Consider the following 20,679-nt stretch of genomic DNA (forward strand, 5'->3'; position numbering starts at 1 on the left):
AGCGGCCAGCACCCGCCCGCTAACACCACTCCCCAGGCCCCAACTCGGCTGCGGGCCCCATAGCGCCCGCGTGGGTCGCTATGACGGTAGTTCCGCCACTGCCGCCTGGGAATACCAGGTGCCGTAGGCTTTTTTCCATTATATTGTTGGCTTTGGCGACCTGCTGTATTTTTCCTCTCGATTGCCCGAGGTGACCACCTTGGCTTTTGTCAAGAGAGTTGTAAGTAGGATGCAAGATCGCCTACGGCCACGTCACACTGAATGCGCTCGATCTCGTCTGATCTCGAATGCTAAGCAGGGTCAGGCCTGGTTATTACCTGGATGGGAGACCGCCTGGGAATACCAGGTGCCGTAGGCTTTTTTCCATTATGTTGTTGGCTTTGGCGACCTGCTGTATTTTTCCTCTCCATTGCCCGAGGTGACCACCTTGGCTTTTGTCAAGAGAGTTGTAAGTAGGATGGAAGATCGCCTACGGCCACATCACCCTGAATGCACTCGATCTTGTCTGATCTCGGATGCTAAGCAGGGTCGGGCCTGGTTAGTACCTGGATGGGAGACCGCCTGGGAATACCGGGTGCCGTAGGCTTTTTTCCATTATGTTGTTGGCTTTGGCGACCTGCTGTATTTTTCCTCTAGATTTCCCGAGGTGACCACCTTGGCTTTTGTCAAGAGAGTTGTAAGTAGGGAGCAAGATCGCCTACGGCCACATCACCCTGAATGCGCTCGATCTCATCTGATCTCGGATGCTAAGCAGGGTCGGGCCTGGTTAGTACCTGGATTGGAGACCGCCTGGGAATACCAGGTGCCGTAGGCTTTTTTCCATTATGTTGTTGGCTTTGGCGACCTGCTGTATTTTTCCTCTCGATTGCCTGAGGTGACCACCTTGGCTTTTGTTAAGAGAGTTGTAAGTAGGAAGCAAGATCGCCTACGGCCACATCACCCTGAATGCGCTCGATCTCATCTGATCTCGGATGCTAAGCAGGGTCGGGCCTGGTTAGTACCTGGATGGGAGACCGCCTGGGAATACCAGGTGCCGTAGGCTTTTTTCCATTATGTTGTTGGCTTTGGCGACCTGCTGTATGTTTCCTCTCGATTGCCCTAGGTGACCACCTTGGCTTTTGTCAAGAGAGTTGTAAGTAGGGTGCAAGATCGCCTACGGCCACATCACCCTGAATGCGCTCGATCTCGTCTGATCCCGGATGCTAAGCAGGGTCGGGCCTGGTTAGTACCTGAATGGGAGACCGCCTGGGAATACCAGGTGCCATAGGCTTTTTTCCATTATGTTGTTGGCTTTGGCGACCTGCTGTATTTTTCCTCTCGATTGCCCGAGGTGACCACCTTGGCTTTTGTCAAGAGAGTTGTAAGTAGGGTGCAAGATCGTCTACGGCCACATCACCATGAAAGCGCTCGATATCGTCTGATCTCAGATGCTAAGCAGGGTCAGGCCTGGTTATTACCTGGATGGGAGACCGCCTGGGAATTCCAGGTGCCGTAGGCTTTTTTCCATTATGTTGTTGGCTTTGGCGACCTTCTGTATTTTTCGTCTCTATTGCCCGAGGTGACCACCTTGGCTTTTGTCAAGAGAGTTGTAAGTAGGGTGCAAGATCGCCTACGGCCACATCACCCTGAATGCGCTCGATCTCGTCTGATCCCGGATGCTAAGCAGGGTCAGGCCTGGTTATTAACTGGATGGGAGACCGCCTGGGAATTCCAGGTGCCGTAGGCTTTTTTCCATTATGTTGTTGGCTTTGGCGACCTTCTGTATTTTTCGTCTCTATTGCCCGAGGTGACCACCTTGGCTTTTGTCAAGAGAGTTGTAAGTAGGGTGCAAGATTGCTTACGGCCACATCACCCTGAATGCGCTTGATCTCGTCTGATCTTGGATGCTAAGCAGGGTCGGGCCTGGATAGTACCTGGATGGGAGACCGCCTGGGAATACCAGGTGCCGTAGGCATTTTTCCATTATGTTGTTGGCTTTGGCGACCTGCTGTATTTTTCCTCTCGATTGCCCGAGGTGACCACCTTGGCTTTTGTCAAGAGAGTTGTAAGTAGGGTGCAAGATCACCTACAGCCACATCACCCTGAATGCACTTTATCTCGTCTGATCTCGGATGCTAAGCAGGGTCGGGCCTGGTTAGTACCTGGATGGGAGACCGCCTGGGAATACCAGGTGCCGTAGGCTTTTTTCCATTATGTTGGTGGCTTTGGCGACCTGCTGTATTTTTCCTCTCGATTGCCCGAGGTGACCACCTTGGCTTTTGTCAAGAGAGTTGTAAGTAGGGTGCAAGATCGCCTACGGCCACATCACCCTGAATGCGCGCAATCTCGTCTGATCTCGGATGCTAAGCAGGGTCGGGCCTGGTTAGTACCTGCATGGGAGACCGCCTGGGAATATCAGGTGCCGTAGGCTTTTTTCCATTATGTTGTTGGCTTTGGCGACCTGCTGTATTTTTCCTCTCGTTTGCCCGAGGTGACCACCTTGGCTTTTGTCAAGAGAGTTGTAAGTAGGGTGCAAGATCGCCTACGGCCACATCACCCTGAATGCGCTCGCTCTCGTCTGATCTCGGATGGTAAGCAGGGTCGGGCCTGGTTAGTACCTGGATGGGAGACCCCCTGGGAATACCAGGTGCCGTAGGCTTTTTTCCATTATGTTGTTGGCTTTGGCGACCTGCTGTATTTTTCCTCTCGATTGCCCGAGGTGACCACCTTGGCTTTTGTCAAGAGAGTTGTAAGTAGGGTGCAAGATCGCCTACGGCCACATCACCCTGAGTGCGCTCGATCTCGTCTGATCTCGGATGCTAAGCAGGTTCAGGCCTGGTTAGTACCTGGATGGGAGACCGCCTGGGAATACCAGGTGCCGTAGGCTTTTTTCCATTATGTTGTTGGCTTTGGCGACCTGCTGTATTTTTCCTCTCGATTGCCCGAGGTGACCACCTTGGCTTTTGTCAAGAGAGTTGTAAGTAGGGTGCAAGATCGCCTACTGCCACATCACCCTGAATGCACTCGATCTCGTCTGATCTCGGATGTTAAGCAGGGTCGGGCCTGGTTAGTACCTGGATGGGAGACCGCCTGGGAATACCAGGTGCCGTAGGCTTTTTTCCATTATGTTGTTGGCTTTGGCGACCTGCTGTATTTTTCCTCTAGATTGCCCGAGGTGACCACCTTGGCTTTTGTCAAGAGAGTTGTAAGTAGGGTGCAAGATCGCCTACGGCCACATCACCCTGAATGCGCTCGATCTCGTCTGATCTCGGATGCTAAGCAGGGTCGGGCCTGGTTAGTACCCGGATGGGAGACCGCCTGGGAATACCAGGTGCCGTAGGCTTTTTTCCATTATGTTGTTGGCTTTGGCGACCTGCTGTATTTTTCCTCTCAATTGCCCGAGGTGACCACCTTGGCTTTTGTCAAGAGAGTTGTTAGTAGGGTGCAAGATCGCCTATGGCCACATCACCCTGATTGCGCTCGCTCTCGTCTTATCTCAGATGCTAAGCAGAGTCGGGCCTGGTTAGTACCTGGATGGGAGACCGCCTGGGAATACCAGGTGCCGTAGGCTTTTTTCCACTATGTTGTTGGCTTTGGCGACCTGCTGTATTTTTCCTCTCGATTGCCCGAGGTGACCACCTTGGCTTTTGTCAAGAGAGTTGTAAGTAGGATGCAAGATCGTCTACGGCCACATCACCCTGAAAGCGCTCGATCTCGTCTGATCTCAGATGCTAAGCAGGGTCAGGCCTGGTTATTACCTGGATGGGAGACCGCCTGGGAATTCCAGGTGCCGTAGGCTTTTTTCCATTATGTTGTTGGCTTTGGCGACCTGCTGTATTTTTCGTCTCGATTGCCCGAGGTGACCACCTTGGCTTTTGTCAAGAGAGTTGTTAGTAGGGTGCAAGATCGCCTATGGCCACATCACCCTGATTGCGCTCGCTCTCGTCTTATCTCAGATGCTAAGCAGAGTCGGGCCTGGTTAGTACCTGGATGGGAGACCGCCTGGGAATACCAGGTGCCGTAGGCTTTTTTCCACTATGTTGTTGGCTTTGGCGACCTGCTGTATTTTTCCTCTCGATTGCCCGAGGTGACCACCTTGGCTTTTGTCAAGAGAGTTGTAAGTAGGATGCAAGATCGTCTACGGCCACATCACCCTGAATGCGCTCGATCTCGTCTGATCTCGGATGCTAAGCAGGGTCGGGCCTGGTTAGTACCTGGATGGCAGACCGCCTGGGAATACCAGGTGCCATAGGCTTTTTTCCATTATGTTGTTGGCTTTGGCGACCTGCTGTATTTTTCCTCTCGATTGCCCGAGGTGACCACCTTCGCTTTTGTCAAGAGAGTTGTAAGTAGGGTGCAAGATCGCCTACGACCACATCACCCTGAATGCGCTCGATCTTGTCTGATCTCGGATGCTAAGCAGGGTCGGGCCTGGTTAGTACCTGGATGGCAGACCGCCTGGGAATACCAGGTGCCATAGGCTTTTTTCCATTATGTTGTTGGCTTTGGCGACCTGCTGTATTTTTCCTTTCGATTGCCCAAGGTGACCACCTTGGCTTTTGTCAAGAGAGTTGTAAGTAGGGTGCAAGATTGCCTACGGCCACATCACCCTGAATGCGCTTGATCTCGTCTGATTCTCGGATGCTAAGCAGGGTCGGGCCTGGTTAGTACCTGGATGGGAGACTGCCTGGGAATACCAGGTGCCGTAGGCTTTTTTCCATTATGTTGTTGGCTTTGGCGACCTGCTGTATTTTTCCTCTCGATTGCCCGAGGTGACCACCTTGGCTTTTGTCAAGAGAGTTGTAAGTAGGGTGCAAGATCGCCTACGGCCACATCACCCTGAATGCGCTCGATCTCGTCTGATCTCGGATGGTAAGCAGGGTTGGGCCTGGTTAGTACCTGGATGGGAGACCGCCTTGGAATACCAGGTGCCGTAGGCTTTTTTCCATTATGTTGTTGGCTTTGGCGACCTGCTGTATTTTTCGTCTCGATTGCCCGAGGTGACCACCTTGGCTTTTGTCAAGAGAGTTGTAAGTAGGGTGCAAGATCGCCTACGGCCACATCACCCTGAATGCGCTTGATCTCGTCTGATCTCGGATGCTAAGCAGGGTCGGGCCTGGTTAGTACCTGGATGGCAGACCGCCTGGGAATACCAGGTGCCATAGGCTTTTTTCCATTATGTTGTTGGCTTTGGCGACCTGCTGTATTTTTCCTCTCGATTGCCCGAGGTGACCACCTTCGCTTTTGTCAAGAGAGTTGTAAGTAGGGTGCAAGATCGCCTACGACCACATCACCCTGAATGCGCTCGATCTTGTCTGATCTCGGATGCTAAGCAGGGTCGGGCCTGGTTAGTACCTGGATGGCAGACCGCCTGGGAATACCAGGTGCCATAGGCTTTTTTCCATTATGTTGTTGGCTTTGGCGACCTGCTGTATTTTTCCTTTCGATTGCCCAAGGTGACCACCTTGGCTTTTGTCAAGAGAGTTGTAAGTAGGGTGCAAGATCGCCTACGGCCACATCACCCTGAATGCGCTTGATCTCGTCTGATTCTCGGATGCTAAGCAGGGTCGGGCCTGGTTAGTACCTGGATGGGAGACTGCCTGGGAATACCAGGTGCCGTAGGCTTTTTTCCATTATGTTGTTGGCTTTGGCGACCTGCTGTATTTTTCCTTTCGATTGCCCAAGGTGACCACCTTGGCTTTTGTCAAGAGAGTTGTAAGTAGGGTGCAAGATTGCCTACGGCCACATCACCCTGAATGCGCTTGATCTCGTCTGATTCTCGGATGCTAAGCAGGGTCGGGCCTGGTTAGTACCTGGATGGAAGACTGCCTGGGAATACCAGGTGCCGTAGGCTTTTTTCCATTATGTTGTTGGCTTTGGCGACCTGCTGTATTTTTCCTCTCGATTGCCCGAGGTGACCACCTTGGCTTTTGTCAAGAGAGTTGTAAGTAGGGTGCAAGATCGCCTACGGCCACATCACCCTGAATGCTCTCGATCTCGTCTGATCTCGGATGGTAAGCAGGGTTGGGCCTGGTTAGTACCTGGATGGGAGACCGCCTTGGAATATCAGGTGCCGTAGGCTTTTTTCCATTATGTTGTTGGCTTTGGCGACCTGCTGTATTTTTCCACTCGATTGCCCGAGGTGACCACCTCGGCTTTTGTCAAGAGAGTTGTAAGTAGGGTGCAAGATCGCCTACTGCCACATCACCCTGAGTGCGCTCGATCTCGTCTGATCTCGGATGCTAAGCAGGTTCAGGCCTGGTTAGTACCTGGATGGGAGACCGCCTGGGAATACCAGGTGCCGTAGGCTTTTTTCCATTATGTTGTTGGCTTTGGCGACCTGCTGTATTTTTCGTCTCTATTGCCCGAGGTGACCACCTTGGCTTTTGTCAAGAGAGTTGTAAGTAGGGTGCAAGATTGCCTACGGCCACATCACCCTGAATGCGCTTGATCTCGGATGCTAAGCAGGGTCGGGCCTGGTTAGTATCCTGGATGGGAGACCTCCTGGGAATACCAGGTGCAGTAGGCTTTTTTCCATTATGTTGTTGGCTTTGGCGACCTGCTGTATTTTTCCTCTCGATTGCCCGAGGTGACCACCTTGGCTTTTGTCAAGAGAGTTGTAAGTAGGGGGCAAGATCACCTACAGCCACATCACCCTGAATGCACTTTATCTCGTCTGATCTCGGATGCTAAGCAGGGTCGGGCCTGGTTAGTACCTGGATGGGAGACCGCCTGGGAATACCAGGTGCCGTAGGCTTTTTTCCATTATGTTGTTGGCTTTGGCGACCTGCTGTATTTTTCCTCTCGATTGCCCGAGGTGACCACCTTGGCTTTTGTCAAGAGAGTTGTAAGTAGGGTGCAAGATCGCCTACGGCCACATCACCCTGAATGTGCTCGATCTCGTCTGATCTCGGATGCTAAGCAGGGTCGGGCCTGGTTAGTACCTGGATTGCAGACCGCCTGGGAATACCAGGTGCCATAGGCTTTTTTCCATTATGTTGTTGGCTTTGGCGACCTGCTGTATTTTTCCTCTCGATTGCCCGAGGTGACCACCTTGGCTTTTGTCAAGAGAGTTGTAAGTAGGGGGCAAGATCGCCTCCGACCACATCATCCTGAATGCGCTCGATCTTGTCTGATCTCGGATGCTAAGCAGGGTCGGGCCTGGTTAGTACCTGGATGGCAGACCGCCTGGGAATACCAGGTGCCATAGGCTTTTTTCCATTATGTTGTTGGCTTTGGCGACCTGCTGTATTTTTCTTCTCGATTGCCCAAGGTGACCACCTTGGCTTTTGTCAAGAGAGTTGTAAGTAGGGTGCAAGATCGCCTAGGGCCACATCACCCTGAATGCGCTTGATCTCGTCTGATCTCGGATGCTAAGCAGGGTCGGGCCTGGTTAGTACCTGGATAGGAGACAGCCTGGGAATACCAGGTGCCGTAGGCTTTTTTCCATTATGTTTTTGGCTTTGGCGACCCCCTGTATTTTTCCTCTCAATTGCCCGAGGTGACCACCTTGGCTTTTGTCAAGAGAGTTGTAAGTAGGGTGCAAGATCGCCTATGGCCACATCACCCTGAATGCGCTCAATCTCGTCTGATCTCGGATGCTAAGCAGGGTCGGGCCTGGATGGTACCTGGATGGGAGACTACCTGGTGCCGTAGGCTTTTTTCCATTATGTTGTTTGCTTTGGCGACCTGCTGTATTTTTCCTCTCGATTGCCCGAGGTGACCACCTTGGCTTTTGTCAAGAGAGTTGTAAGTAGGGTGCAAGATCGCCTGCGGCCACATCACCCTGAATGCGCTCGATCTCGTCTGACCTCGGATGCTAAGCAGGGTCGGGCCTGGTTAGTACCTGGATGGGAGACCGCCTGGGAATACCAGGTGCCGTAGGCTTTTTTCCATTATGTTGTTGGCTTTGGTGACCTGCTGTATTTTTCCTCTCGATTGCCCGAGGTGACCACCTTGGCTTTTGTCAAGAGAGTTGTAAGTAGGGTGCAAGATCGCCTACAGCCACATCACCCTGAATGCACTCGATCTCGTCTGATCTCGGATGCTAAGCAGGGTCGGGCCTGGTTAGTACCTGGATGGAAGACCGCCTGGGAATACCAGGTGCTGTAGGCTTTTTTCCATTATGTTTTTGGCTTTGGCGACCTGCTGTATTTTTCCTCTCGATTGCCCGAGGTGACCACCTTGGCTTTTGTCAAGAGAGTTGTAAGTAGGGTGCAAGATCGCCTACGGCCATATCACCATGAATGCGCACGATCTCTTCTTATCTCGGATGCTAAGCAGGGCCGGGCCTGGTTAGTACCTGGATGGGAGACCGCCTGGGAATGCCAGGTGCCGTGGTTTTTTTTCCATTATGTTGTTGGCTTTGGCGACCTGCTGTATTTTTCCTCTCGATTGCCCGAGGTGACCACCTTGGCTTTTGTCAAGAGAGTTGTAAGTAGGGTGCAAGATCGCCTACGGCCACATCACCCTGAATGCGCTCGATCTCGTCTGATCTCGGATGCTAAGCAGGGTCGGGCCTGGTTAGTACCTGGATGGCAGACCGCCTGGGAATACCAGGTGCCATAGGCTTTTTTCCATTATGTTGTTGGCTTTGGCGACCTGCTGTATTTTTCCTCTCGATTGCCCGAGGTGACCACCTTCGCTTTTGTCAAGAGAGTTGTAAGAAGGGTGCAAGATCGCCTACGACCACATCACCCGGAATGCGCTCGATCTTGTCTGATCTCGGATGCTAAGCAGGGTCGGGCCTGGTTAGTACCTGGATGGCAGACCGCCTGGGAATACCAGGTGCCATAGGCTTTTTTCCATTATGTTGTTGGCTTTGGCGACCTGCTGTATTTTTCCTTTCGATTGCCCAAGGTGACCACCTTGGCTTTTGTCAAGAGAGTTGTAAGTAGGGTGCAAGATTGCCTACGGCCACATCACCCTGAATGCGCTTGATCTCGTCTGATTCTCGGATGCTAAGCAGGGTCGGGCCTGGTTAGTACCTGGATGGGAGACTGCCTGGGAATACCAGGTGCCGTAGGCTTTTTTCCATTATGTTGTTGGCTTTGGCGACCTGCTGTATTTTTCCTCTCGATTGCCCGAGGTGACCACCTTGGCTTTTGTCAAGAGAGTTGTAAGTAGGGTGCAAGATCGCCTACGGCCACATCACCCTGAATGCTCTCGATCTCGTCTGATCTCGGATGGTAAGCAGGGTTGGGCCTGGTTAGTACCTGGATGGGAGACCGCCTTGGAATACCAGGTGCCGTAGGCTTTTTTCCATTATGTTGTTGGCTTTGGCGACCTGCTGTATTTTTCCACTCGATTGCCCGAGGTGACCACCTCGGCTTTTGTCAAGAGAGTTGTAAGTAGGGTGCAAGATCGCCTACGGCCACATCACCCTGAGTGCGCTCGATCTCGTCTGATCTCGGATGCTAAGCAGGTTCAGGCCTGGTTAGTACCTGGATGGGAGACCGCCTGGGAATACCAGGTGCCGTAGGCTTTTTTCCATTATGTTGTTGGCTTTGGCGACCTGCTGTATTTTTCCTCTCGATTGCCCGAGGTGACCACCTTGGCTTTTGTCAAGAGAGTTGTAAGTAGGGTGCAAGATCGTCTACTGCCACATCACCCTGAATGCACTCGATCTCGTCTGATCTCGGATGTTAAGCAGGGTCGGGCCTGGTTAGTACCTGGATGGGAGACCGCCTGGGAATACCAGGTGCCGTAGGCGTTTTTCCATTATGTTGTTGGCTTTGGCGACCTGCTGTATTTTTCCTCTAGATTGCCCGAGGTGACCACCTTGGCTTTTGTCAAGAGAGTTGTAAGTAGGGTGCAAGATCGCCTACGGCCACATCACCCTGAATGCGCTCGATCTCGTCTGATCTCGGATGCTAAGCAGGGTCGGGCCTGGTTAGTACCCGGATGGGAGACCGCCTGGGAATACCAGGTGCCGTAGGCTTTTTTCCATTATGTTGTTGGCTTTGGCGACCTGCTGTATTTTTCCTCTCAATTGCCCGAGGTGACCACCTTGGCTTTTGTCAAGAGAGTTGTAAGTAGGGTGCAAGATCGCCTATGGCCACATCACCCTGATTGCGCTCGCTCTCGTCTTATCTCAGATGCTAAGCAGAGTCGGGCCTGGTTAGTACCTGGATGGGAGACCGCCTGGGAATACCAGGTGCCGTAGGCTTTTTTCCACTATGTTGTTGGCTTTGGCGACCTGCTGTATTTTTCCTCTCGATTGCCCGAGGTGACCACCTTGGCTTTTGTCAAGAGAGTTGTAAGTAGGATGCAAGATCGTCTACGGCCACATCACCCTGAAAGCGCTCGATCTCGTCTGATCTCAGATGCTAAGCAGGGTCAGGCCTGGTTATTACCTGGATGGGAGACCGCCTGGGAATTCCAGGTGCCGTAGGCTTTTTTCCATAATGTTGTTGGCTTTGGCGACCTGCTGTATTTTTCGTCTCGATTGCCCGAGGTGACCACCTTGGCTTTTGTCAAGAGAGTTGTAAGTAGGGTGCAAGATCGCCTACGGCCACATCACCCTGAATGCGCTCGATCTCGTCTGATCTCGGATGCTAAGCAGGGTCGGGCCTGGTTAGTACCTGGATGGCAGACCGCCTGGGAATACCAGGTGCCATAGGCTTTTTTCCATTATGTTGTTGGCTTTGGCGACCTGCTGTATTTTTCCTCTCGATTGCCCGAGGTGACCACCTTCGCTTTTGTCAAGAGAGTTGTAAGTAGGGTGCAAGATCGCCTACGACCACATCACCCTGAATGCGCTCGATCTTGTCTGATCTCGGATGCTAAGCAGGGTCGGGCCTGGTTAGTACCTGGATGGCAGACCGCCTGGGAATACCAGGTGCCATAGGCTTTTTTCCATTATGTTGTTGGCTTTGGCGACCTGCTGTATTTTTCCTTTCGATTGCCCAAGGTGACCACCTTGGCTTTTGTCAAGAGAGTTGTAAGTAGGGTGCAAGATCGCCTACGGCCACATCACCCTGAATGCGCTTGATCTCGTCTGATTCTCGGATGCTAAGCAGGGTCGGGCCTGGTTAGTACCTGGATGGGAGACTGCCTGGGAATACCAGGTGCCGTAGGCTTTTTTCCATTATGTTGTTGGCTTTGGCGACCTGCTGTATTTTTCCTCTCGATTGCCCGAGGTGACCACCTTGGCTTTTGTCAAGAGAGTTGTAAGTAGGGTGCAAGATCGCCTACGGCCACATCACCCTGAATGCGCTCGATCTCGTCTGATCTCGGATGGTAAGCAGGGTTGGGCCTGGTTAGTACCTGGATGGGAGACCGCCTTGGAATACCAGGTGCCGTAGGCTTTTTTCCATTATGTTGTTGGCTTTGGCGACCTGCTGTATTTTTCGTCTCGATTGCCCGAGGTGACCACCTTGGCTTTTGTCAAGAGAGTTGTAAGTAGGGTGCAAGATCGCCTACGGCCACATCACCCTGAATGCGCTTGATCTCGTCTGATCTCGGATGCTAAGCAGGGTCGGGCCTGGTTAGTACCTGGATGGCAGACCGCCTGGGAATACCAGGTGCCATAGGCTTTTTTCCATTATGTTGTTGGCTTTGGCGACCTGCTGTATTTTTCCTCTCGATTGCCCGAGGTGACCACCTTCGCTTTTGTCAAGAGAGTTGTAAGTAGGGTGCAAGATCGCCTACGACCACATCACCCTGAATGCGCTCGATCTTGTCTGATCTCGGATGCTAAGCAGGGTCGGGCCTGGTTAGTACCTGGATGGCAGACCGCCTGGGAATACCAGGTGCCATAGGCTTTTTTCCATTATGTTGTTGGCTTTGGCGACCTGCTGTATTTTTCCTTTCGATTGCCCAAGGTGACCACCTTGGCTTTTGTCAAGAGAGTTGTAAGTAGGGTGCAAGATCGCCTACGGCCACATCACCCTGAATGCGCTTGATCTCGTCTGATTCTCGGATGCTAAGCAGGGTCGGGCCTGGTTAGTACCTGGATGGGAGACTGCCTGGGAATACCAGGTGCCGTAGGCTTTTTTCCATTATGTTGTTGGCTTTGGCGACCTGCTGTATTTTTCCTCTCGATTGCCCGAGGTGACCACCTTGGCTTTTGTCAAGAGAGTTGTAAGTAGGGTGCAAGATCGCCTACGGCCACATCACCCTGAATGCGCTCGATCTCGTCTGATCTCGAATGGTAAGCAGGGTTGGGCCTGGTTAGTACCTGGATGGGAGACCGCCTTGGAATACCAGGTGCCGTAGGCTTTTTTCCATTATGTTGTTGGCTTTGGCGACCTGCTGTATTTTTCCACTCGATTGCCCGAGGTGACCACCTCGGCTTTTGTCAAGAGAGTTGTAAGTAGGGTGCAAGATCGCCTACGGCCACATCACCCTGAGTGCGCTCGATCTCGTCTGATCTCGGATGCTAAGCAGGTTCGGGCCTGGTTAGTACCTGGATGGGAGACCGCCTGGGAATACCAGGTGCCGTAGGCTTTTTTCCATTATGTTGTTGGCTTTGGCGACCTGCTGTATTTTTCCTCTCGATTGCCCGAGGTGACCACCTTGGCTTTTGTCAAGAGAGTTGTAAGTAGGGTGCAAGATCGCCTACTGCCACATCACCCTGAATGCACTCGATCTCGTCTGATCTCGGATGTTAAGCAGGGTCGGGCCTGGTTAGTACCTGGATGGGAGACCGCCTGGGAATACCAGGTGCCGTAGGCTTTTTTCCATTATGTTGTTGGCTTTGGCGACCTGCTGTATTTTTCGTCTCTATTGCCCGAGGTGACCACCTTGGCTTTTGTCAAGAGAGTTGTAAGTAGGGTGCAAGATTGCCTACGGCCACATCACCCTGAATGCGCTTGATCTCGGATGCTAAGCAGGGTCGGGCCTGGTTAGTACCTGGATGGGAGACCTCCTGGGAATACCAGGTGCAGTAGGCTTTTTTCCATTATGTTGTTGGCTTTGGCGACCTGCTGTATTTTTCCTCTCGATTGCCCGAGGTGACCACCTTGGCTTTTGTCAAGAGAGTTGTAAGTAGGGTGCAAGATCACCTACAGCCACATCACCCTGAATGCACGTTATCTCATCTGATCTCGGATGCTAAGCAGGGTCGGGCCTGGTTAGTACCTGGATGGGAGACCGCCTGGGAATACCAGGTGCCGTAGGCTTTTTTCCATTATGTTGTTGGCTTTGGCGACCTGCTGTATTTTTCCTCTCGATTGCCCGAGGTGACCACCTTGGCTTTTGTCAAGAGAGTTGTAAGTAGGGTGCAAGATCGCCTACGGCCACGTCACCCTGAATGTGCTCGATCTCGTCTGATCTCGGATGCTAAGCAGGGTCGGGCCTGGTTAGTACCTGGATTGCAGACCGCCTGAGAATACCAGGTGCCATAGGCTTTTTTCCATTATGTTGTTGGCTTTGGCGACCTGCTGTATTTTTCCTCTCGATTGCCCGAGGTGACCACCTTGGCTTTTGTCAAGAGAGTTGTAAGTAGGGGGCAAGATCGCCTACGACCACATCATCCTGAATGCGCTCGATCTTGTCTGATCTCGGATGCTAAGCAGGGTCGGGCCTGGTTAGTACCTGGATGGCAGACCGCCTGGGAATACCAGGTGCCATAGGCTTTTTTCCATTATGTTGTTGGCTTTGGCGACCTGCTGTATTTTTCTTCTCGATTGCCCAAGGTGACCACCTTGGCTTTTGTCAAGAGAGTTGTAAGTAGGGTGCAAGATCGCCTAGGGCCACATCACCCTGAATGCGCTTGATCTCGTCTGATCTCGGATGCTAAGCAGGGTCGGGACTGGTTAGTACCTGGATAGGAGACAGCCTGGGAATACCAGGTGCCGTAGGCTTTTTTCCATTATGTTTTTGGCTTTGGCGACCCCCTGTATTTTTCCTCTCAATTGCCCGAGGTGACCACCTTGGCTTTTGTCAAGAGAGTTGTAAGTAGGGTGCAAGATCGCCTATGGCCACATCACCCTGAATGCGCTCGATCTCGTCTGATCTCGGATGCTAAGCAGGGTCGGGCCTGGATGGTACCTGGATGGGAGACTACCTGGTGCCGTAGGCTTTTTTCCATTATGTTGTTTGCTTTGGCGACCTGCTGTATTTTTCCTCTCGATTGCCCGAGGTGACCACCTTGGCTTTTGTCAAGAGAGTTGTAAGTAGGGTGCAAGATCGCCTGCGGCCACATCACCCTGAATGCGCTCGATCTCGTCTGACCTCGGATGCTAAGCAGGGTCGGGCCTGGTTAGTACCTGGATCGGAGACCGCCTGGGAATACCAGGTGCCGTAGGCTTTTTTCCATTATGTTGTTGGCTTTGGTGACCTGCTGTATTTTTCCTCTCGATTGCCCGAGGTGACCACCTTGGCTTTTGTCAAGAGAGTTGTAAGTAGGGTGCAAGATCGCCTACAGCCACATCACCCTGAATGCACTCGATCTCGTCTGATCTCGGATGCTAAGCAGGGTCGGGCCTGGTTAGTACCTGGATGGAAGACCGCCTGGGAATACCAGGTGCTGTAGGCTTTTTTCCATTATGTTTTTGGCTTTGGCGACCTGCTGTATTTTTCCTCTCGATTGCCCGAGGTGACCACCTTGGCTTTTGTCAAGAGAGTTGTAAGTAGGGTGCAAGATCGCCTACGGCCATATCACCATGAATGCGCACAATCTCTTCTTATCTCGGATGCTAAGCAGGGCCGGGCCTGGTTAGTACCTGGATGGGAGACCGCCTGGGAATGCCAGGTGCCGTGGTTTTTTTTCCATTATGTTGTTGGCTTTGGCGACCTGCTGTATTTTTCCTCTCGATTGCCCGAGGTGACCACCTTGGCTTTTGTCAAGAGAGTTGTAAGTAGGGTGCAAGATCGCCTGCGGCCACATCACCCTGAATGCGCTCGATCTCATCTCATCTCGAATGCTAAGCAGGGTCGGGCCTGGTTAGTACCTGGATGGGAGACCGCTTGGTAATACCAGGTGCCGTAGGCTTTTTTCCATTATGTTGTTGGCTTTGGCGACCTGCTGTATTTTTCCTCTCGATTGCCCGAGGTGACCACCTTGGCTTTTGTCAAGAGAGTTGTAAGTAGGGTGCAAGATTGCCTACGGCCACATCACCCTGAATGCGCTCGATCTCATCTGATCTCGGATGCTAAGCAGGGTCGGGCCTGGTTAGTACCTGGATGGGAGACCGCCTGGGAATACCAGGTGCCGTAGGCTTTTTTCCATTATGTTGTTGGCTTCGGCGACCTGCTGTATTTTTCCTCTCGATTGCCCGAGGTGACCACCTTGGATTTTGTCAAGAGAGTTGTAAGTAGGAAGCAAGATCGCCTACGGCCACATCACCCTGAATACGCTCGATCTCGTCTGATCTCGGATGCTAAGCAGGGTCGGGCCTGGTTAGTACCTGGATAGGAGACAGCCTGGGAATACCAGGTGCCGTAGGCTTTTTTCCATTATGTTTTTGGCTTTGGCGACCCCCTGTATTTTTCCTCTCAATTGCCCGAGGTGACCACCTTGGCTTTTGTCAAGAGAGTTGTAAGTAGGGTGCAAGATCGCCTATGGCCACATCACCCTGAATGCGCTCGATCTTGTCTGATCTCGGATGCTAAGCAGGGTCGGGCCTGGTTAGTACCTGGATGGGAGACTACCTGGTGCCGTAGGCTTTTTTCCATTATGTTGTTTGCTTTAGCGACCTGCTGTATTTTTCCTCTCGATTGCCCGAGGTGACCACCTTGGCTTTTGTCAAGAGAGTTGTAAGTAGGGTGCAAGATCGCCTGCGGCCACATCACCCTGAATGCGCTCGATCTCGTCTGACCTCGAATGCTAAGCAGGGTCGGGCCTGGTTAGTACCTGGATGGGAGACCGCCTGGGAATACCAGGTGCCGTAGGCTTTTTTCCATTATGTTGTTGGCTTTGGTGACCTGCTGTATTTTTCCTCTCGATTGCCCGAGGTGACCACCTTGGCTTTTGTCAAGAGAGTTGTAAGTTGGGTGCAAGATCGCCTACGGCCACATCACTCTGAATGCGCTCGATCTCGTCTGATCTCGGATGCTAAGCAGGGTCGGGCCTGGTTAGTACCTGGATGGGAGACAGCCTGGGATTACCAGGTGCCGTAGGCTTTTTTTCATTATGTTGTTGGCTTTGGCGACCTGCTGTATTTTTCCTCTCGATTGCCCGAGGTGACCACCTTGGCTTTTGTCAAGAGAGTTGTAAGTAGGGTGCAAGATCGCCTACGGCCACCTCACCCTGAATGCGCTCGATCTCGTCTGATCTCGGATGCTAAGCAGGGTCGGGCCTGCTTAGTACCTGGATGGGAGACCGCCTGGGAATACCAGGTGCCGTAGGCTTTTTTCCATTATGTTGTTGGCTTTGGCGACCTGCTGTATTTTTCCTCTTGATTGCCCGAGGTGACCACCTTGGCTTTTGTCAAGAGAGTTGTAAGTAGGGTGCAAGATCGCCTACGGCCACATCACCCTGAATGCGCTCGATCTCGTCTGATCTCGGATGCTAAGCAGGGTCGGGCCTGGTTCGTACCTGGATGGGAGACCGCCTGGGAATACCAGGTGCCGTAGGCTTTTTTCCATTATGTTGTTGGCTTTGGCGACCTGCTGTATTTTTCCTCTCGTTTGCCCGAGGTGACCACCTTGGCTTTTGTCAAGAGAGTTGTAAGTAGGGTGCAAGATCGCCTACGGCCACATCACCCTGAATGCGCTCGATCTCGTCTGATCTCTGATGCTAAGCAGGGTCGGGCCTGGTTAGTACCTGGATGGGAGACCATCTGGGAATACCAGGTGCCGTAGGCTTTTTTCCATTATGTTGTTGGCTTTGGCGACCTGCTGTATTTTTCCTCTCGATTGCGCGAGGTGACCACCTTGGCTTTTGTCAAGAGAGTTGTAAGTAGGGTGCAAGATCGCCTACGGCCACATCACCCTGAATGCGCACGATCTCGTCTGATCTCGCATGCTAAGCAGGGTCGGGCCTGGTTAGTACCTGGATATGGAGACCGCCTGGGAATACCAGGTGCCGTAGGCTTTTTTCCATTATGTTGTTGGCTTTGGCGACCTGCTGTATTTTTCCTCTCGATTGCCCGAGGTGACCACCTTGGCTTTTGTCAAGAGAGTTGTAAGTAGGGTGCAAGATTGCCTGTGGCCACATCACCCTGAATGCGCTCGATCTCATCTGATCTCGTATGCTAAGCAGGGTCGGGTCTGGTTAGTACCTGCATGGGAGACCGCCTGGGAATACCAGGTGCCGTAGGCTTTTTTCCATTATGTTGTTGGCTTTGGCGACCTGCTGTATTTTTCTTCTTGATTGCCCGAGGTGACCACCTTCGCTTTTGCCAAGAGAGTTGTAAGTAGGGTGTAAGATTGCCTACGGCCACATCACCCTGAATGCGCTCGATCTCGTCTGATCTCGGATGCTAAGCAGGGTCGGGCCTGGTTAGTACCTGGATGGGAGACCGCCTGGGAATACCAGGTGCCATAGGCTTTTTTCCATTATGTTGTTGGCTTTGGCGACCTGCTGTATTTTTCCTCTCGATTGCCCGAGGTGACCACCTTGGCTTTTGTCAAGTGAGTTGTAAGTAGGGTGCAAGATCGCCTACGGCCACATCAACCTGAATGCGCTCCATCTCGTCTGATCTCGGATGCTAAGCAGGGTCGGGCCTGGTTAGTACCTGGATGGGAGACCGCCTGGGAATTCCAGGTGCAGTAAGCTTTTTTCCATTATGTTGTTGGCTTTGGCGACCTGCTGTATTTTTCCTCTCGATTGCCCGAGGTGACCACCTTGGCTTTTGTCAAGATAGTAGTAAGTAGGATGCAAGAACGCCTACAGCCACATCACCCTGAATGCACTGGATCTCGTCTGATCTCGGATGCTAAGCAGTGTCGGGCCTGGTTAGTACCTGGATGGGAGACCGCCTGGGAATACCAGGTGCCGTAGGCTTTTTTCCATTATGTTGTTGGCTTTGGCGACCTGCTGTATTTTTCCTCTTGATTGCCCGAGGTGACCACCTTGGCTTTTGTCAAGAGAGTTGTAAGTAGGTTGCAAGATTGCCTACGGCCACATCACCCTGAATGCGCTTGATCTCGTCTGATCTCGGGTGCTAAGCAGGGTCGGGCCTGGTTAAGTACCTGGATGGGAGACCGCCTGGGAATACCAGGTGCCGTAGGCTTTTTTCCATTATGTTGTTGGCTTTGGCGACCTGCTGTATTTTTCCTCTCGATTGCCCGAGGTGACCACCTTGGCTTTTGTCAAGAGAGCTGTAAGTAGGGTTCAAGATAACCTATGGCCACATCACCCTGAATGCGCTCGATCTTGTCTGATCTCGGATGCTAAGCAGGGTCGGGCCTGGTTAGTACCTGGATGGGAGACCACCTGGGAATACCAGGTGCCGTAGGCTTTTTTCCATTATGTTGTTGGCTTTGACGACCTGTTGCATTTTTCCTCTCGATTGCCCGAGGTGACCACCTTGGCTTTTGTCAAGAGAGTTGTAAGTAGGGTGCAAGATCGCCTACGGCCACATCACCCTGAATGCGCTCGATCTCGGATGCTAAGCAGCGTCGGGCCTGGTTAGTACCTGGATGGGAGACCGCCTGGGAATACCAGGTGCCGTAGGCTTTTTTCCATTATGTTGTTGGCTTTGGCGACCTGCTGTATTTTTCCTATCGATTGCCCGAGGTGACCACCTTGGCTTTTGTCAAGAGAGTTGTAAGTAGGGTGCAAAATTGGGTGTAAAATTGGGTGTAAAATTGGGTGTAAAATTGGGTGTGGCCACATCACCCTTAATGCGCTCGATCTCGTCTGATCTCGGATGCTAAGCAGGGTCGGGGCTGGTTAGTACCTGGATGGGAGACCACCTGGGAATACCAGGTGCCGTAGGCTTTTTTCCATTATGTTGTTGGCTTTGGCGACCTGTTGCATTTTTCCTCTTGATTGCCCGAGGTGACCACCTTGGCTTTTGTCAAGAGAGTTGTAAGTAAGGTGCAAGATCGCCTACGGCCACATCACCCTGAATGCGCTTGATCTCGTTTGATCTCGGATGCTAAGCAGGGTCTGGCCTGGTTAGTACCTGGATGGGAGACCGCCTGGGAATACCAGGTGCCGTAGGCTTTTTTCCATTATGTTGTTGGCTTTGGCGACCTGCTGTATTTTTCCTCTCGATTGCCCGAGGTGACCACCTTGGCTTTTTTCAAGAGAGTTGTAAGTAGGGTGCAAGATCGCCTGCGGACACATCACCCTGAATGCGCTCGATCTCGTCTGATCTCGGATGCTAAGCAGGGTCGGGCTTGGTTAGTACCTGGAAGGGAGACCGCCTGGGAATACCAGGTGCCGTAGGCTTTTTTCCATTATGTTGCTGGCTTTGGCGACCTGCTGTATTTTTCCTCTCGATTGCCCGAGGTGACCACCTTGGCTTTTGTCAAGAGAGTTGTAAGTAGTGTGCAAGATCGCCTATAGCCACATCACCCTGAAAGCGCTCGATCTCGTCTGATCTTGGATGCTAAGCAGGGTCGGGCCTGGTTAGTACCTGGATGGGAGACCGCCTTGGAATACCAGATGCCGTAGGCTTTTTTCCATTATGTTGTTGGCTTTGGCGATCTGCTGTATTTTTCCTCTCGATTGCCCGAGGTGACCACCTTGGCTTTTGTCAAAAGAGTTGTAAGTAGGGTGCAAGATCGCCTACGGCCACATCACCCTGAATGCGCTCGATCTCGGATGCTAAGCAGGGTCGGGCCTGGTTAGTACCTGGATGGGAGACCGCCTGGGAATACCAGGTGCCGTAGGCTTTTTTCCATTATGTTGTTGGCTTTGGCGACCTGCTGTATTTTTCCTCTCGTTTGCCCGAGGTGACCACCTTGGCTTTTGTCAAGAGAGTTGTAAGTAGGGGGCAAGATTGCCTACGGCCACATCACTCTGAATGCGCTCGATCTCACCTGATCTCGCATGCTAAGCAGGATCTGGCCTGGTTAGTACCTGGATGTGAGACCGCCTGGGAATACCAGGTGCCGTCGGCTTTTTTCCATTATGTTGTTGGCTTTGGAGACCTGCTGTATTTTTCCTCTCGATTGCTCGAGGTGACCACCTTGGCTTTTGTCAAGAGAGTTGTAAGTAGGGTGCAAGGTTGCGTACGGCCACATCACCCTGAATGCGCTTGATCTCGTCTGATCTCGGATGCTAAGCAGGGTCGGGCCTGGTTAGTACCTGGATGGGAGACCGCCTGGGAATTCCAGGTGCCGTAGGCTTTTTTCCATTATGTTGTTGGCTTTGGCGACCTGCTGTATTTTTCCTCTCGATTTCCCGAGGTGACCACCTTGGTTTTTGTCAAGAGAGTTGTAAGTAGGGGGCAAGATTGCCTACGGCCACATCACTCTGAATGCGCTCGATCTCACCTGATCTCGCATGCTAAGCAGGATCTGGCCTGGTTAGTACCTGGATGAGAGACCGCCTGGGAATACCAGGTGCCGTAGGCTTTTTTCCATTATGTTGTTGGCTTTGGCGACCTGCTGTATTTTTCCTCTCGATTGCCCGAGGTGACCTCCTTGGCTTTTGTCAAGAGAGTTGTAAGTAGGGTGCAAGATCGCCTATGGCCACATCACCCTGAATGCGCTCGATCTTGTCTGATCTCGGATGCTAAGCAGGGTCGGGCCTGGTTAGTACCTGGATGGGAGACCACCTGGGAATACCTGGTGCCGCAGGCTGTTTTCCATTATGTTGTTGGCTTTGGCGACCTGGTGTATTTTTCCTCTCGATTG

The 20,679-nt window shown here is 52.2% G+C and overlaps 33 non-coding genes and 54 pseudogenes across 33 annotated transcripts; all 87 read left to right on the forward strand.

Annotated features, from left to right (window-relative positions):
- Positions 1-239: 239 nt before the first annotated feature.
- LOC143945799 (5S ribosomal RNA) lies at positions 240-358 on the forward strand (annotated as a pseudogene).
- Positions 359-467: 109 nt separating this feature from the next.
- Positions 468-586, forward strand: LOC143950749 (5S ribosomal RNA). The gene has a single exon (XR_013266087.1). It is a non-coding gene; the product is annotated as a 5S ribosomal RNA (ribosomal RNA).
- A 109-nt stretch (positions 587-695) lies between these two features.
- LOC143951763 (5S ribosomal RNA) lies at positions 696-814 on the forward strand. The gene has a single exon (XR_013267004.1). It is a non-coding gene; the product is annotated as a 5S ribosomal RNA (ribosomal RNA).
- A 109-nt stretch (positions 815-923) lies between these two features.
- Positions 924-1,042, forward strand: LOC143954610 (5S ribosomal RNA). Its single transcript, XR_013269585.1, has one exon. It is a non-coding gene; the product is annotated as a 5S ribosomal RNA (ribosomal RNA).
- A 109-nt stretch (positions 1,043-1,151) lies between these two features.
- LOC143943871 (5S ribosomal RNA) lies at positions 1,152-1,270 on the forward strand (annotated as a pseudogene).
- Positions 1,271-1,379: 109 nt separating this feature from the next.
- LOC143948684 (5S ribosomal RNA) lies at positions 1,380-1,498 on the forward strand (annotated as a pseudogene).
- Positions 1,499-1,607: 109 nt separating this feature from the next.
- Positions 1,608-1,726, forward strand: LOC143947559 (5S ribosomal RNA; annotated as a pseudogene).
- Positions 1,727-1,835: 109 nt separating this feature from the next.
- Positions 1,836-1,954, forward strand: LOC143954326 (5S ribosomal RNA). The gene has a single exon (XR_013269328.1). It is a non-coding gene; the product is annotated as a 5S ribosomal RNA (ribosomal RNA).
- Positions 1,955-2,063: 109 nt separating this feature from the next.
- LOC143945803 (5S ribosomal RNA) lies at positions 2,064-2,182 on the forward strand (annotated as a pseudogene).
- A 109-nt stretch (positions 2,183-2,291) lies between these two features.
- Positions 2,292-2,410, forward strand: LOC143944154 (5S ribosomal RNA; annotated as a pseudogene).
- Positions 2,411-2,519: 109 nt separating this feature from the next.
- LOC143953853 (5S ribosomal RNA) lies at positions 2,520-2,638 on the forward strand. Its single transcript, XR_013268897.1, has one exon. It is a non-coding gene; the product is annotated as a 5S ribosomal RNA (ribosomal RNA).
- A 109-nt stretch (positions 2,639-2,747) lies between these two features.
- On the forward strand, positions 2,748-2,866 carry LOC143944223 (5S ribosomal RNA; annotated as a pseudogene).
- Positions 2,867-2,975: 109 nt separating this feature from the next.
- LOC143950312 (5S ribosomal RNA) lies at positions 2,976-3,094 on the forward strand. Its single transcript, XR_013265725.1, has one exon. It is a non-coding gene; the product is annotated as a 5S ribosomal RNA (ribosomal RNA).
- A 109-nt stretch (positions 3,095-3,203) lies between these two features.
- Positions 3,204-3,322, forward strand: LOC143944791 (5S ribosomal RNA). The gene has a single exon (XR_013265059.1). It is a non-coding gene; the product is annotated as a 5S ribosomal RNA (ribosomal RNA).
- A 109-nt stretch (positions 3,323-3,431) lies between these two features.
- On the forward strand, positions 3,432-3,550 carry LOC143948647 (5S ribosomal RNA; annotated as a pseudogene).
- A 109-nt stretch (positions 3,551-3,659) lies between these two features.
- Positions 3,660-3,778, forward strand: LOC143945675 (5S ribosomal RNA; annotated as a pseudogene).
- Positions 3,779-3,887: 109 nt separating this feature from the next.
- On the forward strand, positions 3,888-4,006 carry LOC143948648 (5S ribosomal RNA; annotated as a pseudogene).
- Positions 4,007-4,115: 109 nt separating this feature from the next.
- LOC143954631 (5S ribosomal RNA) lies at positions 4,116-4,234 on the forward strand. Its single transcript, XR_013269604.1, has one exon. It is a non-coding gene; the product is annotated as a 5S ribosomal RNA (ribosomal RNA).
- A 109-nt stretch (positions 4,235-4,343) lies between these two features.
- LOC143946045 (5S ribosomal RNA) lies at positions 4,344-4,462 on the forward strand (annotated as a pseudogene).
- Positions 4,463-4,571: 109 nt separating this feature from the next.
- LOC143944536 (5S ribosomal RNA) lies at positions 4,572-4,691 on the forward strand (annotated as a pseudogene).
- A 109-nt stretch (positions 4,692-4,800) lies between these two features.
- On the forward strand, positions 4,801-4,919 carry LOC143951337 (5S ribosomal RNA). Its single transcript, XR_013266619.1, has one exon. It is a non-coding gene; the product is annotated as a 5S ribosomal RNA (ribosomal RNA).
- A 109-nt stretch (positions 4,920-5,028) lies between these two features.
- On the forward strand, positions 5,029-5,147 carry LOC143943610 (5S ribosomal RNA; annotated as a pseudogene).
- Positions 5,148-5,256: 109 nt separating this feature from the next.
- On the forward strand, positions 5,257-5,375 carry LOC143946046 (5S ribosomal RNA; annotated as a pseudogene).
- A 109-nt stretch (positions 5,376-5,484) lies between these two features.
- On the forward strand, positions 5,485-5,604 carry LOC143944537 (5S ribosomal RNA; annotated as a pseudogene).
- Positions 5,605-5,713: 109 nt separating this feature from the next.
- On the forward strand, positions 5,714-5,833 carry LOC143945901 (5S ribosomal RNA; annotated as a pseudogene).
- A 109-nt stretch (positions 5,834-5,942) lies between these two features.
- LOC143952564 (5S ribosomal RNA) lies at positions 5,943-6,061 on the forward strand. Its single transcript, XR_013267729.1, has one exon. It is a non-coding gene; the product is annotated as a 5S ribosomal RNA (ribosomal RNA).
- Positions 6,062-6,170: 109 nt separating this feature from the next.
- LOC143946606 (5S ribosomal RNA) lies at positions 6,171-6,289 on the forward strand (annotated as a pseudogene).
- Positions 6,290-6,398: 109 nt separating this feature from the next.
- LOC143949959 (5S ribosomal RNA) lies at positions 6,399-6,508 on the forward strand (annotated as a pseudogene).
- Positions 6,509-6,617: 109 nt separating this feature from the next.
- Positions 6,618-6,736, forward strand: LOC143945804 (5S ribosomal RNA; annotated as a pseudogene).
- Positions 6,737-6,845: 109 nt separating this feature from the next.
- Positions 6,846-6,964, forward strand: LOC143946338 (5S ribosomal RNA; annotated as a pseudogene).
- A 109-nt stretch (positions 6,965-7,073) lies between these two features.
- On the forward strand, positions 7,074-7,192 carry LOC143948338 (5S ribosomal RNA; annotated as a pseudogene).
- A 109-nt stretch (positions 7,193-7,301) lies between these two features.
- LOC143944761 (5S ribosomal RNA) lies at positions 7,302-7,420 on the forward strand (annotated as a pseudogene).
- A 327-nt stretch (positions 7,421-7,747) lies between these two features.
- On the forward strand, positions 7,748-7,866 carry LOC143950643 (5S ribosomal RNA). Its single transcript, XR_013265991.1, has one exon. It is a non-coding gene; the product is annotated as a 5S ribosomal RNA (ribosomal RNA).
- A 109-nt stretch (positions 7,867-7,975) lies between these two features.
- Positions 7,976-8,094, forward strand: LOC143950125 (5S ribosomal RNA). Its single transcript, XR_013265556.1, has one exon. It is a non-coding gene; the product is annotated as a 5S ribosomal RNA (ribosomal RNA).
- A 109-nt stretch (positions 8,095-8,203) lies between these two features.
- Positions 8,204-8,322, forward strand: LOC143948014 (5S ribosomal RNA; annotated as a pseudogene).
- A 109-nt stretch (positions 8,323-8,431) lies between these two features.
- Positions 8,432-8,550, forward strand: LOC143953640 (5S ribosomal RNA). The gene has a single exon (XR_013268703.1). It is a non-coding gene; the product is annotated as a 5S ribosomal RNA (ribosomal RNA).
- Positions 8,551-8,659: 109 nt separating this feature from the next.
- Positions 8,660-8,778, forward strand: LOC143947497 (5S ribosomal RNA; annotated as a pseudogene).
- A 109-nt stretch (positions 8,779-8,887) lies between these two features.
- LOC143944538 (5S ribosomal RNA) lies at positions 8,888-9,007 on the forward strand (annotated as a pseudogene).
- Positions 9,008-9,116: 109 nt separating this feature from the next.
- Positions 9,117-9,235, forward strand: LOC143951461 (5S ribosomal RNA). The gene has a single exon (XR_013266731.1). It is a non-coding gene; the product is annotated as a 5S ribosomal RNA (ribosomal RNA).
- Positions 9,236-9,344: 109 nt separating this feature from the next.
- LOC143944224 (5S ribosomal RNA) lies at positions 9,345-9,463 on the forward strand (annotated as a pseudogene).
- A 109-nt stretch (positions 9,464-9,572) lies between these two features.
- Positions 9,573-9,691, forward strand: LOC143952250 (5S ribosomal RNA). Its single transcript, XR_013267445.1, has one exon. It is a non-coding gene; the product is annotated as a 5S ribosomal RNA (ribosomal RNA).
- Positions 9,692-9,800: 109 nt separating this feature from the next.
- On the forward strand, positions 9,801-9,919 carry LOC143944803 (5S ribosomal RNA). The gene has a single exon (XR_013265060.1). It is a non-coding gene; the product is annotated as a 5S ribosomal RNA (ribosomal RNA).
- A 109-nt stretch (positions 9,920-10,028) lies between these two features.
- Positions 10,029-10,147, forward strand: LOC143948649 (5S ribosomal RNA; annotated as a pseudogene).
- A 109-nt stretch (positions 10,148-10,256) lies between these two features.
- Positions 10,257-10,375, forward strand: LOC143945676 (5S ribosomal RNA; annotated as a pseudogene).
- A 109-nt stretch (positions 10,376-10,484) lies between these two features.
- Positions 10,485-10,603, forward strand: LOC143953641 (5S ribosomal RNA). The gene has a single exon (XR_013268704.1). It is a non-coding gene; the product is annotated as a 5S ribosomal RNA (ribosomal RNA).
- Positions 10,604-10,712: 109 nt separating this feature from the next.
- On the forward strand, positions 10,713-10,831 carry LOC143946048 (5S ribosomal RNA; annotated as a pseudogene).
- Positions 10,832-10,940: 109 nt separating this feature from the next.
- LOC143944539 (5S ribosomal RNA) lies at positions 10,941-11,060 on the forward strand (annotated as a pseudogene).
- Positions 11,061-11,169: 109 nt separating this feature from the next.
- Positions 11,170-11,288, forward strand: LOC143951338 (5S ribosomal RNA). Its single transcript, XR_013266620.1, has one exon. It is a non-coding gene; the product is annotated as a 5S ribosomal RNA (ribosomal RNA).
- Positions 11,289-11,397: 109 nt separating this feature from the next.
- Positions 11,398-11,516, forward strand: LOC143943611 (5S ribosomal RNA; annotated as a pseudogene).
- Positions 11,517-11,625: 109 nt separating this feature from the next.
- On the forward strand, positions 11,626-11,744 carry LOC143946049 (5S ribosomal RNA; annotated as a pseudogene).
- A 109-nt stretch (positions 11,745-11,853) lies between these two features.
- Positions 11,854-11,973, forward strand: LOC143944540 (5S ribosomal RNA; annotated as a pseudogene).
- A 109-nt stretch (positions 11,974-12,082) lies between these two features.
- LOC143950834 (5S ribosomal RNA) lies at positions 12,083-12,201 on the forward strand. The gene has a single exon (XR_013266164.1). It is a non-coding gene; the product is annotated as a 5S ribosomal RNA (ribosomal RNA).
- A 109-nt stretch (positions 12,202-12,310) lies between these two features.
- Positions 12,311-12,429, forward strand: LOC143953079 (5S ribosomal RNA). The gene has a single exon (XR_013268194.1). It is a non-coding gene; the product is annotated as a 5S ribosomal RNA (ribosomal RNA).
- A 109-nt stretch (positions 12,430-12,538) lies between these two features.
- Positions 12,539-12,657, forward strand: LOC143950314 (5S ribosomal RNA). The gene has a single exon (XR_013265727.1). It is a non-coding gene; the product is annotated as a 5S ribosomal RNA (ribosomal RNA).
- A 109-nt stretch (positions 12,658-12,766) lies between these two features.
- Positions 12,767-12,875, forward strand: LOC143948326 (5S ribosomal RNA; annotated as a pseudogene).
- A 109-nt stretch (positions 12,876-12,984) lies between these two features.
- Positions 12,985-13,103, forward strand: LOC143945877 (5S ribosomal RNA; annotated as a pseudogene).
- A 109-nt stretch (positions 13,104-13,212) lies between these two features.
- On the forward strand, positions 13,213-13,331 carry LOC143948121 (5S ribosomal RNA; annotated as a pseudogene).
- A 109-nt stretch (positions 13,332-13,440) lies between these two features.
- Positions 13,441-13,559, forward strand: LOC143946945 (5S ribosomal RNA; annotated as a pseudogene).
- Positions 13,560-13,668: 109 nt separating this feature from the next.
- Positions 13,669-13,787, forward strand: LOC143947306 (5S ribosomal RNA; annotated as a pseudogene).
- A 327-nt stretch (positions 13,788-14,114) lies between these two features.
- LOC143955028 (5S ribosomal RNA) lies at positions 14,115-14,233 on the forward strand (annotated as a pseudogene).
- A 109-nt stretch (positions 14,234-14,342) lies between these two features.
- LOC143950126 (5S ribosomal RNA) lies at positions 14,343-14,461 on the forward strand. Its single transcript, XR_013265557.1, has one exon. It is a non-coding gene; the product is annotated as a 5S ribosomal RNA (ribosomal RNA).
- Positions 14,462-14,570: 109 nt separating this feature from the next.
- Positions 14,571-14,689, forward strand: LOC143949081 (5S ribosomal RNA; annotated as a pseudogene).
- Positions 14,690-14,798: 109 nt separating this feature from the next.
- LOC143945670 (5S ribosomal RNA) lies at positions 14,799-14,917 on the forward strand (annotated as a pseudogene).
- Positions 14,918-15,026: 109 nt separating this feature from the next.
- On the forward strand, positions 15,027-15,145 carry LOC143954732 (5S ribosomal RNA). Its single transcript, XR_013269693.1, has one exon. It is a non-coding gene; the product is annotated as a 5S ribosomal RNA (ribosomal RNA).
- A 109-nt stretch (positions 15,146-15,254) lies between these two features.
- On the forward strand, positions 15,255-15,373 carry LOC143953214 (5S ribosomal RNA). The gene has a single exon (XR_013268317.1). It is a non-coding gene; the product is annotated as a 5S ribosomal RNA (ribosomal RNA).
- Positions 15,374-15,700: 327 nt separating this feature from the next.
- On the forward strand, positions 15,701-15,819 carry LOC143950120 (5S ribosomal RNA). The gene has a single exon (XR_013265552.1). It is a non-coding gene; the product is annotated as a 5S ribosomal RNA (ribosomal RNA).
- A 109-nt stretch (positions 15,820-15,928) lies between these two features.
- LOC143945507 (5S ribosomal RNA) lies at positions 15,929-16,047 on the forward strand (annotated as a pseudogene).
- A 109-nt stretch (positions 16,048-16,156) lies between these two features.
- Positions 16,157-16,275, forward strand: LOC143953224 (5S ribosomal RNA). The gene has a single exon (XR_013268326.1). It is a non-coding gene; the product is annotated as a 5S ribosomal RNA (ribosomal RNA).
- Positions 16,276-16,384: 109 nt separating this feature from the next.
- On the forward strand, positions 16,385-16,503 carry LOC143950702 (5S ribosomal RNA). Its single transcript, XR_013266045.1, has one exon. It is a non-coding gene; the product is annotated as a 5S ribosomal RNA (ribosomal RNA).
- A 109-nt stretch (positions 16,504-16,612) lies between these two features.
- LOC143952178 (5S ribosomal RNA) lies at positions 16,613-16,731 on the forward strand. Its single transcript, XR_013267380.1, has one exon. It is a non-coding gene; the product is annotated as a 5S ribosomal RNA (ribosomal RNA).
- A 109-nt stretch (positions 16,732-16,840) lies between these two features.
- Positions 16,841-16,960, forward strand: LOC143945982 (5S ribosomal RNA; annotated as a pseudogene).
- Positions 16,961-17,069: 109 nt separating this feature from the next.
- Positions 17,070-17,188, forward strand: LOC143943416 (5S ribosomal RNA; annotated as a pseudogene).
- A 109-nt stretch (positions 17,189-17,297) lies between these two features.
- Positions 17,298-17,416, forward strand: LOC143950992 (5S ribosomal RNA). Its single transcript, XR_013266306.1, has one exon. It is a non-coding gene; the product is annotated as a 5S ribosomal RNA (ribosomal RNA).
- A 109-nt stretch (positions 17,417-17,525) lies between these two features.
- On the forward strand, positions 17,526-17,644 carry LOC143947799 (5S ribosomal RNA; annotated as a pseudogene).
- A 109-nt stretch (positions 17,645-17,753) lies between these two features.
- On the forward strand, positions 17,754-17,872 carry LOC143944574 (5S ribosomal RNA; annotated as a pseudogene).
- Positions 17,873-17,981: 109 nt separating this feature from the next.
- LOC143954826 (5S ribosomal RNA) lies at positions 17,982-18,101 on the forward strand (annotated as a pseudogene).
- A 109-nt stretch (positions 18,102-18,210) lies between these two features.
- On the forward strand, positions 18,211-18,329 carry LOC143953843 (5S ribosomal RNA). Its single transcript, XR_013268888.1, has one exon. It is a non-coding gene; the product is annotated as a 5S ribosomal RNA (ribosomal RNA).
- Positions 18,330-18,438: 109 nt separating this feature from the next.
- On the forward strand, positions 18,439-18,547 carry LOC143947861 (5S ribosomal RNA; annotated as a pseudogene).
- A 145-nt stretch (positions 18,548-18,692) lies between these two features.
- LOC143947628 (5S ribosomal RNA) lies at positions 18,693-18,811 on the forward strand (annotated as a pseudogene).
- Positions 18,812-18,920: 109 nt separating this feature from the next.
- On the forward strand, positions 18,921-19,039 carry LOC143954449 (5S ribosomal RNA). Its single transcript, XR_013269440.1, has one exon. It is a non-coding gene; the product is annotated as a 5S ribosomal RNA (ribosomal RNA).
- Positions 19,040-19,148: 109 nt separating this feature from the next.
- Positions 19,149-19,267, forward strand: LOC143944366 (5S ribosomal RNA; annotated as a pseudogene).
- A 109-nt stretch (positions 19,268-19,376) lies between these two features.
- LOC143946527 (5S ribosomal RNA) lies at positions 19,377-19,495 on the forward strand (annotated as a pseudogene).
- Positions 19,496-19,604: 109 nt separating this feature from the next.
- Positions 19,605-19,713, forward strand: LOC143946289 (5S ribosomal RNA; annotated as a pseudogene).
- Positions 19,714-19,822: 109 nt separating this feature from the next.
- Positions 19,823-19,941, forward strand: LOC143948974 (5S ribosomal RNA; annotated as a pseudogene).
- Positions 19,942-20,050: 109 nt separating this feature from the next.
- On the forward strand, positions 20,051-20,169 carry LOC143953136 (5S ribosomal RNA). The gene has a single exon (XR_013268246.1). It is a non-coding gene; the product is annotated as a 5S ribosomal RNA (ribosomal RNA).
- Positions 20,170-20,278: 109 nt separating this feature from the next.
- On the forward strand, positions 20,279-20,397 carry LOC143948136 (5S ribosomal RNA; annotated as a pseudogene).
- A 109-nt stretch (positions 20,398-20,506) lies between these two features.
- LOC143954609 (5S ribosomal RNA) lies at positions 20,507-20,625 on the forward strand. The gene has a single exon (XR_013269584.1). It is a non-coding gene; the product is annotated as a 5S ribosomal RNA (ribosomal RNA).
- Positions 20,626-20,679: the final 54 nt, after the last annotated feature.

The sequence above is a fragment of the Lithobates pipiens genome, unplaced genomic scaffold, assembly GCF_037356315.1.
Source record: "Lithobates pipiens isolate NorthernLeopardFrog02 unplaced genomic scaffold, aLitPip1_a1.2 Scaffold_30, whole genome shotgun sequence".
NCBI classification, from domain to species: domain Eukaryota; kingdom Metazoa; phylum Chordata; class Amphibia; order Anura; family Ranidae; genus Lithobates; species Lithobates pipiens.